This window comes from Dromiciops gliroides, chromosome 1 (genome assembly GCF_019393635.1).
Source record: "Dromiciops gliroides isolate mDroGli1 chromosome 1, mDroGli1.pri, whole genome shotgun sequence".
Lineage (NCBI taxonomy): Eukaryota > Metazoa > Chordata > Mammalia > Microbiotheria > Microbiotheriidae > Dromiciops > Dromiciops gliroides.
In genome coordinates, this window is record NC_057861.1 from 670024341 (window position 1) to 670034925 (window position 10585).

Consider the following 10585-nt stretch of genomic DNA (forward strand, 5'->3'; position numbering starts at 1 on the left):
GGGCCAGCAAGGGCCTCAGGACCATAAATGATGGATTATTTGGCTGTGTCAAAGAAGAAAGACCAGGGTATTGACCCTGGAGACTGACAGCCAGCGGAATGCATGGAAAACACATTATAAATAAAAAAATGGAGAGGGATGAGTATAGATAAATCCTTCAAATCTTATGAAGGGTCAAGTTCAGTGCTGGTCTTAGAAAAGGGGGAAGGAATGCATGAATAAAATCTTATTATTCATAACATTATATGAAAACCACCACAGAGGATGCAGGATGAGACATATAGGTTTATAAGGCCAAGGTGGGAATTTGATATGCTTGGCTATTAATATTTCTTCCAAGGGTTTTCTCTCTCTCTCTCTCTCTCTCTCTCTCTCTCTCTCTCTCTCTCTCTCTCTCTCCTTCTTTTTTCAATTAGGGCAGGAGTTGGGAAGATATGCAGGTAACATGCCATTATTAAGCTCTTACCATGTGCCAGGTAACTGTGTTAACTGCTGAGAATACAGATATGAGCAAAAAGACAAATAGTCCCTGCCCTCGAGAAGCTTACATTCTAATGGAGGAAGATATTAAAGACAAGGGCTTGAGAAAGTGCCCTTGAGGGGCCATGTTGGTAAAGTCAGCAGAGTTAGAAGCATAGCTGGGAGGAGAATGAAGAGTGGCTGGCCTTTGCCAAGTCCCAAAATGGAGGTCACCCTGGAAGGAACTCACCAATGGAAAAAGAGGGCCAGTAGATAAGAGGGATGTTACAAGGTGAGAAGGCCCCTGATTCAGAAGGAAGAAGAAAAGATAAATGCATGTTAATTTTTTTAAAAAAAAGTACAACAGAAAGGGTAAAAGAATATATTAGATGTAATCTAAGAAGAAAAAATCTTATTGACTAATGTCTCTCCTTCCTATTCATATTGGACATTAGTCAGGTAATAGATACTGGACGATATTAAAGAGAGAAAGAGAGGAGGAATGTGGATAGGTCTATGCATCAGTGAGATGCCACAGAGATGTCATAGGGTCATATTGTTTTTTAATTTGCTCAGTCATTTTTCAGTTGCATCTGACTTTTCGTGACCCTTTTTGAAGTGTTCTTGGCAAAGATACTGGAGTGGTTTACCATTTCTTTTCCAGCTCATTTTAAAGTTGAGGAAATTGAGGCAAACAGGGTCAAGTGACTTGCTCAGAGTCACACAGCTAGGAAGTTTCTGAGGCCAGATTTGAATTCAGGTTCTCCAGATTCCAGAGCCTGTGCTCTATCCACTGGGCCACCTAGCTGCCCCTTAGGGTTGTTTTAAGGGTCGTGTTTCATAAACCCTAAAGTGATAGGAAAATTTGGCCTATAATTATCATGCTAAAATATTATTTTAATTAAATGTAGGTTCATGAAATTTAGATCATCTAGTCCAGTGTCCTCATTTTATAAAAGAGGAAACAGGCCCAGAGAAGTAAGTGATTTTCCCAAAGTCACACAGCTTTCCTGTTCTCCTCCTAAATGCACCAGCATTTATCAACTATCTGCCCCTTGCCAAGAAATGTGCTAGGCACCAGGGATATGAAGACCAAAAATGAGACAGGTCTCTGCCCTCAAGGAGCTCACAGTCTTTAGGGGGAGACAACATGTACACATTGAGGTGTGTGAAAAAAAAAGGAAGATAATTTGGGGAGAGAGAGGCCCTAGCAGCTTGGGGAGATCGGGAAAGGGGAACTGGAGAAAGCAAATCTGAGCGGAGCTTTGACGGAAGCTAGGGACTCAGAGTTAGAGGTGAGAAGGTTGGGTATTCCAGGCACAGAGAACAGCCTGGGCAAAGGTAAGGCCATGGGAGATGGAAAATCCTGTGTGAGGAATAGGAAGAAGAAGGGCAGGATGGGTGGATCTTAAAGGGAATGAAGAAGAGTAATATATGATTAGACTGGAAAGGTAGCTTGGAGCCAGGCTTAAAATGATCCTAACAACTAGCTAGGACTTGTATAGCACTTTAAGCCTGGCAAAACATTTAACAAATATTATCTCATTTGATCCTCACAAAACCCTGGGAGAGAAGTTCTCTTATCCCCATTTTACAGATGAGTAAATTGAGGCAGAAGCCGTGGGACTCGTCCCAGGGTCGCACAGCTAAATTTCTGAGGCTGGGTTTGAGCTGAGGTCTTCCTAACTGCAGGTCCAGCTCTCTATCAACTGTCTCCACTAAATGCCAAACAGCGTTTTGCATTTAATACCGGGGGTAATTGGGAGCCATTGGAATTGATTAAACAAGGGAGTGACATGGCCAGATGTGAAATATGGCTGGGGCAGCTATGTGGAAGATGAACAGGAGAGGGGAGAGACTTGCGTCGGGCAGACACATCAGGATATTATGTTGCAATAATCCAGGCAAGAGTGATTGAATTAGGGTGGTGGCCACATAGGTGGGACCTTTTCGGTAACCATCAATGTCACCATTGTGGCTAAGGAATAAATTCATTTCCTGGTATGCAAATTCCTCTACCTGCAGGACCCAAATACTTCTGCCCTATCTTCCAAATCCTGAGCCTCCTGCTCCAGGCAGGAATTTCTCCCGGCCCTTCAACCTCCTCTCTTCCTTCCCAAATTCTATCCTGCCTTCATCATCTAGTTTTGGCTTCTACTGACCACATCATCCCCACATAAGATTTTCCCCTCAGTTCACAGAATCTCTGTAATAACCTTTATTTGATACTTAATATATATGACCCTATGACGGCGGGCAGCAGTGGAGCAGTGGATAGAACGCTGAGTCTGGAGTCAGGAGGACTCATCTTTGAGAGACGCGTGATCCTGGTCAAGTCACTTAACCCCTACTGCCCCAGAAACCAAAACCAAAACCAAACAAAATCTCCATCCTTCCTTCCATCATACCTTCCAAGTCCCCAGGGAGATGCTCAGCTGGAGTTGTTCTCTGGTGTTCCTTCTCCTTCTTCTCATCCTCATAGTCCCAGATATCTTTGACTCCCTCCATCCCCATATTTCACCCTCTAATCTTCCTGATCATTCCTTCTCCTTCCAGTTTCAACCTTTCCTGTGCTCAGGACTCTTTGACTCTCCACCTTTCTCAATGGAATCCTTAGACTGAGGTACTTTGGGGGAAGAGAGGAGAGGGCCCCTGGTCCTTAGGCCCCGGGGCGGGGCGGGGGGGAAGGTGTCCCCTTCAGAAGGTGCTACCAGATAACTTGGGCGGCTCCGAAGTAGCTGGTGGGTGGATCCCGGCCATAATTAGGTAATGGGTCTGAGTTTCTCAGAGTGGGGATGGTTGGGGAGGGGGAACTCTCCCATGGGGAGGCTGAGTTTGCCTTGGCTGGGAGTTCAGGAACATAAACGCGGGCAGCCCACTGCATTTCCAGCTTGTTGCCATGGAATGGAATAATAATTGAGTGATTATGGCTGTGTTCTACATATCTTGAGCTCCTCCAGCTCCAGGGAGAGGCCTAGGGGCTGGGGAAGGGACACACACACACACACACACACACACACACACACACACACACACATGCCGTCATCACCTTGTTTAACAAGACAAGGCTCCTTCCAACAGTGTCTGGCCAGGGTTGCTGGGGCCTGTGCTCAATAATAATGATAACAATAATAATGATAATCATAACAAGAGCTCCTATTTCTATGGTGCTGTGAGGTTTATGAAGTACTTCCCCCCCCCCCCAACAATTCTCTGGTGTAGGGAGGGCAAGGATCGTTGCCCCCATTTAACAGATGAGCAAACTGGGGTCTAGGCGGGTCAAATTATCTGGCATTCTAATCTGGGTCCTCTGATTTTAGGTGTCCTCTTTTTATTATTATACCAGCCTGCCTCTCTGCTTCTGATGATAAAGAAAAGCTCCCTTAGAGACCGCCACACTAAAGTACCGTTGGAGGAGCTGTGAATCAGTACAATCATTTTGGAAATAAATTTGGAATTATGCAAATGTAACACAGGCTTGGCCCCCATTGCCTGAAGGCCAGGTAGGTTAGAGTTCACTGTTTCGCCCCCCCAGGGTTCTCCTGTACCTTTAAGGGGATTGGGAGGATAGACACCCTAGGTGTCTAGATGTCTGCAAATGATTCTAGCCTGCACTGATGTTGTTGTAAGGAGGGTATCTCCCCGTACCCAGTTCATTTAACCATTAAAGGTCAAATTACCTTTCTTTTTTTTTGTCTTATTTTTTTAATTGAATAGAATTTTATTTTCCAAAATATATGTAAAAACAAATTTTAACATCAATTTTTTAAAAAAATTGTGTTCCAACTTCTCTTCCTCCTCCATTCTCACCCCCCCACCCACTAGAACTCAAGCATTTCAAAATAAGTTATACATGAGTAGTCAAAATACCTTTCATGCAGAAATACTTACTTCAAAAGATATAATCACAAATAGATAAACTTATTCCCCCAGAGAGGTGGGGCTTGATTCCCCTCCCACTTTCTATCACCTCACTCTCTAGGCAGGGAAAAGGGATTCGAGTTCAGAGTTTAGCTCAATGGTTATAGAGCATAGTCCCACCTCCTAGTCCAAAATTCTCCTTGGGCTCAAGCCCCAGACACCCTGGCTTCTCAGGGCTCCCTAGTTGCAACATCCCAATCTGCAATCCTGGCTCGAACTCCGGGTGCCTGGAAAATCATCTCCCAGCACCCCAATCTGAAAACAAAGATCACAGAATAGAAACACATACTCCCGTGCCTACTCCTAAACATTGGGGTAAAAGAGAGGGAGCAAATGTCAAACAGTTGCTGCAGTTCTTCTAATAGTTCTTTCATTTGCCCTACAATTTTTTTTTTTTTTTTTGCTGGGCAATAGGGGTTAAGTGACTTGCCCAGGGTCACACAGCTAGTAAGTGTCAAGTGTCTGAGGCCGGCTTTGAACTCAGGTACTCCTGAATCCAGGGCCAGTGCTTTAACCACTGCGCCATCTAGCTGCCCCCTGCCCTACAAATTTTAAAGACACACTATCACTTCCCCTGGGTGGGTTGTATTGCTCAAGTTGCTGTTTGTTTGACTTATGAATGGGAGATTACTTAACCTATTGAATTGAAAGAGCTAAAGTTTTGTACATGTAGGAGGTGTTTGAAGAGGATAGACTGATTTTTAGGTGAGTAATTTAATTATGTATGCTAATGAAAATACAGAGAACTGATTGAATATTGTTAATTAATACCTTTTCCATGTCAAAGAGGGAACAATCAGTTTTGATATCTTTTCCAGGTCTGTTCAGAATACAAGACGTCTGATTATTTTCTGATACCCTTATCTATCTGTAAGAATTACATTCTGGGGGGCAGCTAGGTGGCTCAGTGGATAGAACACCGGCCCTGGATTCAGGAGGATCTGAGTTCAAATTCAGCCTCAGACACTTGATACTTACTAGCCAGGTGACCCTGGGCAAGTCACTTAACCCCCATTGCCCCCCCAAAAGAATTACATTCTGATTTCAAGACCTTTGGTTCTTGTGGTTAATGCTGAATTAAAATGGAAGCAAAATGTTCATTTTATTGATGTATTCAATAGAAAGAAAAACCAAAAAATCACTGAGCTGTCTGTGGGGGAAAAAAAAAGAGAGAGGGAGCAGGGAAAGGCAAGTCCTTCCCCTGTTGGTTAAGTTCTGTTCATGGTATCTTTATCACAGGTAAATTGAGATCCTTACCCTTTGGACACAACCAAGAGAGCAGCGGAAAGAAAGTGAATGGCTCAGTTTCTCCAGTTTCACCGATGCAGGCCAATCAAAGGAGACTAACCCTACCCATGTTGAGGGCCTCCACATTGGGCAATCTAGACATGAGCCAAAGGTCCCACAGGGATGTCTCCATCTTAGTCAAACTGAGCATGCCCAGACATGCTCTGGTTACACAAATAAAGTGACTAAAATGTTCATACCCTTTCACCAATAAACTCACATCGCAAAGAGGTCATTGACAAAAAGAAGGCCTCCATATGCATCAACATATTTATGGTGGCACATATTTTGTGGTTGCTGAGGACCAGAAACAAGTAGATGCTCATCGATCGGAAACAGCTGAACAAATGGTAGTACGAGGGTGTAATGAAATATTCCTGAGCTGTTAGAAATGACAAATATGATGAAGACAGAGAAGCAGGAAGTGATTCACACAAGCTGATGCGGAGTGGAGGAAGCTGAGCCAAGAGAAGATATACTCAATGACTTCGACAACATACATGGAAAGAATTATAACCACAAAATAAGTCTGATTGTTGCAAAATGAGGGAAAACATACTTGGCTCCGAAGAGGAGATAAGAGAAGACACCTCTCCCCATTCCTTTGCAGAGGTGGAAGATCCATGGGTGTGAAACATTATTTATAAGGGTTTTTTTATGTATTGATCAATTTCACTTTTAACTTTTTTTCTCATCTTACTCTTTTTCTTTTAAAAGAAGTTCTTTGTAACATGGTATGGATTTCCGGGAGAGGAAAAGAACACAGAGAATTTTAGGTGGTGGAAAACAAAAGGTGATTTTTTTTACATTATTTTATTTTATTTTAATGCTTCTCAATTACATGTAAAGATATTTTTGAGTTCCAAATTTTTCTTCCACCCTCCCTTCCATCCCCCCTCCCAAGGCCAGCAACTAATTTGATATAGGTTATACATAAATTTTTTTGTTTGTTTTTTTGTGAGGCAGTGAGAGTTAAGTGACTTACCCAGGGTCACACTGCTAGTCAATGTCAAGTGTCTGAGGTCAGATTTGAACCCAGGTCCTCCTGAATCCAGGGTCAGTGCTTTATCCACTGCACCACCTAGGTGCCCTAAAAAGGCAATTTTTAAACGAACGCTTTGGATAGGATGTGGGGGGAGGGGTTGTTTGTTTTTTGTGCATAAATTTTTTTTTAATTAAAAAGGGTTCCATTAAGAAGAGGCAGAGTCCTCTAAATGAGAGTCCTGGGCAGATCACTTCTGGAGTTCAGTGCTGCAATTTGTGGCTACATTTAAGGAGGAATTTTAACAAGCTACAGTGTGTCTAGCAGAGGGTAACCAATATGGCAGGAGACCCTGTGCAACCTAAGAACCATTTTGAAGAACTGGACACATTTACCTTGGGGAAGAGAAACCTTAAGGGAGGCATGATCACTGTTTTCAGATATATAAAGGGTGGCCAAAAGAAAAGCAGGATTTGATTCATTTTGCTTGGACCCAGAGCACAGAACTGGGAACAGGGAGTGGGTATTGCACAGAGGAAGATTTTGGCTCAACTCAAGGAGAAATCGCCTAAGGACTGGAGCCACCTCAAGGGGGAATGGTCTGCTTAGAAAGGTAGCAAACTACTCATTATTGGAGGCATTCAAGAAGAGATTGGATATCAACTTGTCCGGAAGGAGAGGAAGATTTCTATTGAAGTCTCCACCTGGTTATTGTGAGGGTTAAAGGAGACAATACATGTAAAATGCTTTGCATTGCAAAAACTTTAAACACTCTGTATATATTAGTGATTAATGATGACAGTTGGACTCGATGCTCTTTAAGGTCTCTTCTGGCTGTGAAATTCTACAAAAACTCTGATGCCATGACACCCCCCTCCCCCGCTGCCCCCTTTACCTCAGATGTCCCATTGCCAAATCAAATCTCCCAATTTCAAAGGTATTTCCTCCTGGCCAGAAAGCCTCCACAGAATAGCCCCATCCCACAATGATCTCTCTCTTCTCCAAGATCCTACTGTCCTTCCAACTGGACCATGCAACCTAACACTTAAAATCTCTCTCATGTGGTTTCCTGTGAATCCTGTTTCCTCAGTAGGTTTGGGGCTTGCCAAGATGACAGATTGTCCTGTCCTCCTGTTTCTCTCCAGAGTGTTTAGTAAAGATCTCACCACAGCAGCCAAATTAAACCAGGGTTAACTCCTCCCCTCCCCAACACCATCCTGGCTCTCCCATGAGTCTCACCACACTTAGAAGTTCAATGCCTCAGTTTTTCTGTTCCCTAAAAAAAGAGACTATGGTATTGTAGAAATAGTTTTGCTTCTAGAGATTAGGAGACCTGGGTTCAAATCTTGCTTCTGCTACTTGTTACTTGTGTATATAATCTCGGGCAAAATTGCTCAACCTCTTTGGGTCTCATTTTTATCATTCGTAAAAGAGATCATGTTACTTATGTTGTTATGGTGAAGGCAGTGAGAGAAGTTTACAAGAAGTCTAACAACAACAACAAAAACTAAAAAGAAGAAAAAGAAAAGAACTACCCCGTAGTGGAGAGCGTTAAGACTACCATCTGTCCAGAATACTGGAGAAGGGTTATTCATGGGCCTGGGACCAGATGACTTTCCAAGGTTTTTTCTTACTCAAAGATTCTGTGACTGTAAGTCTAGAAATAAAGCAAAAGATGAAGAGAGCTTCGTTGTGTGGTGAAAAGAGATCAGGATCGCTAACTCACTGTGTGACTCCTGGGGACAAGACATGGAGTTCCAGAATAACGTAGTTGGTGGTCATTTTAAAGGCTTTCTAACCCAACCCTTTCTTATTACAGAGGATAAACTGAGTTCCCAAATGGCCAAGTGACTTACCCAAGATGATGCAGTGTCAGAGTAAAAGCTTATTCCCAACCCCCCCAGCACAGGGCTCTCTCTAATGTATTGCACTCTATACATCAGATTCACCTAGGAAAGGAAGGAAGATTTCAGATAGAGCCCGTGGCCCCTTGTATTGCACTCTATACATCAGATTCACCTAGGAAAGGAAGGAAGATTTCAGATAGAGCCCGTGGCCCCTTGTATTGCACTCTATACATCAGATTCACCTAGGAAAGGAAGGAAGATTTCAGATAGAGCCCGTGGCCCCGGTTTGGACCCACCGGGTAATTTGGTGGGGCCTCCTGAATGACAATACTAGGAGAGGAGTGCGGATTTCTGATTATTCTATGCACCTGTGGGAGATAAAAGAGCCCCTTCCCAAGGCCTTTGGTCAGAAGATTTAAAACTGGAAAGGACCTTAGAGGTTATCTTGTCCAAACCCCTTGTTCTGCAGAGGATGAAATAAGATGATGATAGTAATCATAACAATAATAAAAATGGTTTCTGTATGTATGTGTTTAATTTCTAGCTATCTATGATCTCTCTACTTATCATCACTTTAATGCATTAATTTATCTGATCCTCACAACTATCCTGAGACGTATGACTCCCATTTTACAGATGAAGAAACTGAGTGAAGTTAAGGCACTTGCCCAAGGTCACACAACTAGTCTTCAAGGATTTAAATTCACTTTTTCCCAACTCTTGATCCAGCTGAACCACCTACTTGTCAAACCAATAAATAAAGACCTCCCTGGAGGTCCTTAGTCAAAGAAAGGCTTGAAGACATCCCCCAGGGTATTCTTGGTTCAGTATGAATGAACTTTGCTAAAAGGCACAGTTGGATTGTTGAGCTCCTGCCTGGCGAGGCAGCCGTGAGCACTACTCTCCTGGCTCCATTCCTGACAGCAGATTTTTCAGCCATGCCTCCTAGTCTCTGCTCCCTTTAAAGTGTTATTTCCCCCCATTAGAATATGAGCTCTTTGAGGGTAGGGACTATCTGTTTTTATTTGTTTTTTATCCCCTTAACATAATACCTGGAAAATAATAAGCAGTTAGAAAATGTTAGAAAAATGCTTCACCTATCTATCCAATTATCATCCATTCTCTCCTGCCCCTCCCTCCCTCCTTTCTCTCCTTCTTTTCCTCCCTTCCTTTATCTCCCTCCCTCCTTCCCTCCTTCCTTCCCTCCTTCCCTCCTTCCACCCCTCCTTCCTTCCTTCCTCCCTCCCTCCTCACCTCTCTCTCCCTCCCTCCTTCCCTCCTTCCTTCCTCCCTCCCTCCTTCCTTCCTTCCTCCCTCCCTCTCTCCCTCCCTCCCTCCCTCCCTCCCTTCCTTCTTTCTTTCCTTCCTTCCTCCCTCCCTCCCTCCCACCCTTCCTTCCTTCCTTCCTTCCTTCCTTCCTTCCTTCCTTCCTTCCTTCCTTCCTTCCTTCCTTCCTTCCTTCCTTCCTTCCTCCCTCCCTCCCTCCCTCCCTCCCTCCCTCCCTCCCTCCCTTCCTTCCTTCCTTCCTTCCTTCCTTCCTTCCTTCCTTCCTTCCTTCCTTCCTCCCTCCCTCCCTCCCTCTCTTGCTCCCTCCAATTGTCTATTTATCTACCACATACTTCTGGAATTCAGACACAAGTCTTCTGACACTAAATTCAGTGACCCTTCCATTCATCACAGTGCCTCTCTTCTTGTCTGGAATGCCCCCATGCCACTTCTCGCTTATATAAATCTCCCTGGATTTCCAGGGCCTCATTTTGTGCCCACCTCTTCCAGGCAGTATTCCTACACTGATCCCTGCATCAGTGCTGGTGTCTTTCCTCTACTGATTATCTCGAGATTATTATGTCTGCAGCTTGTTTGTACATGGCTGTTTGCATGTTGTCTCCCCTTTTAGATGATGTGCTCCTCAAGGGAGTGACTGTGTTTTGCCTTTCTTGGTATCCCCAGCATTTAGCACAGTGCCTGGCACATGATGGATAGACTTGCCCTGTGCTAACCTACAGAAGAAGCCACTTTCTGAATCACGTGGCTTAGGCCCTATGTCATGTAACTTATGGAATCTTGTCTCCCCATACTCACTCGAGGG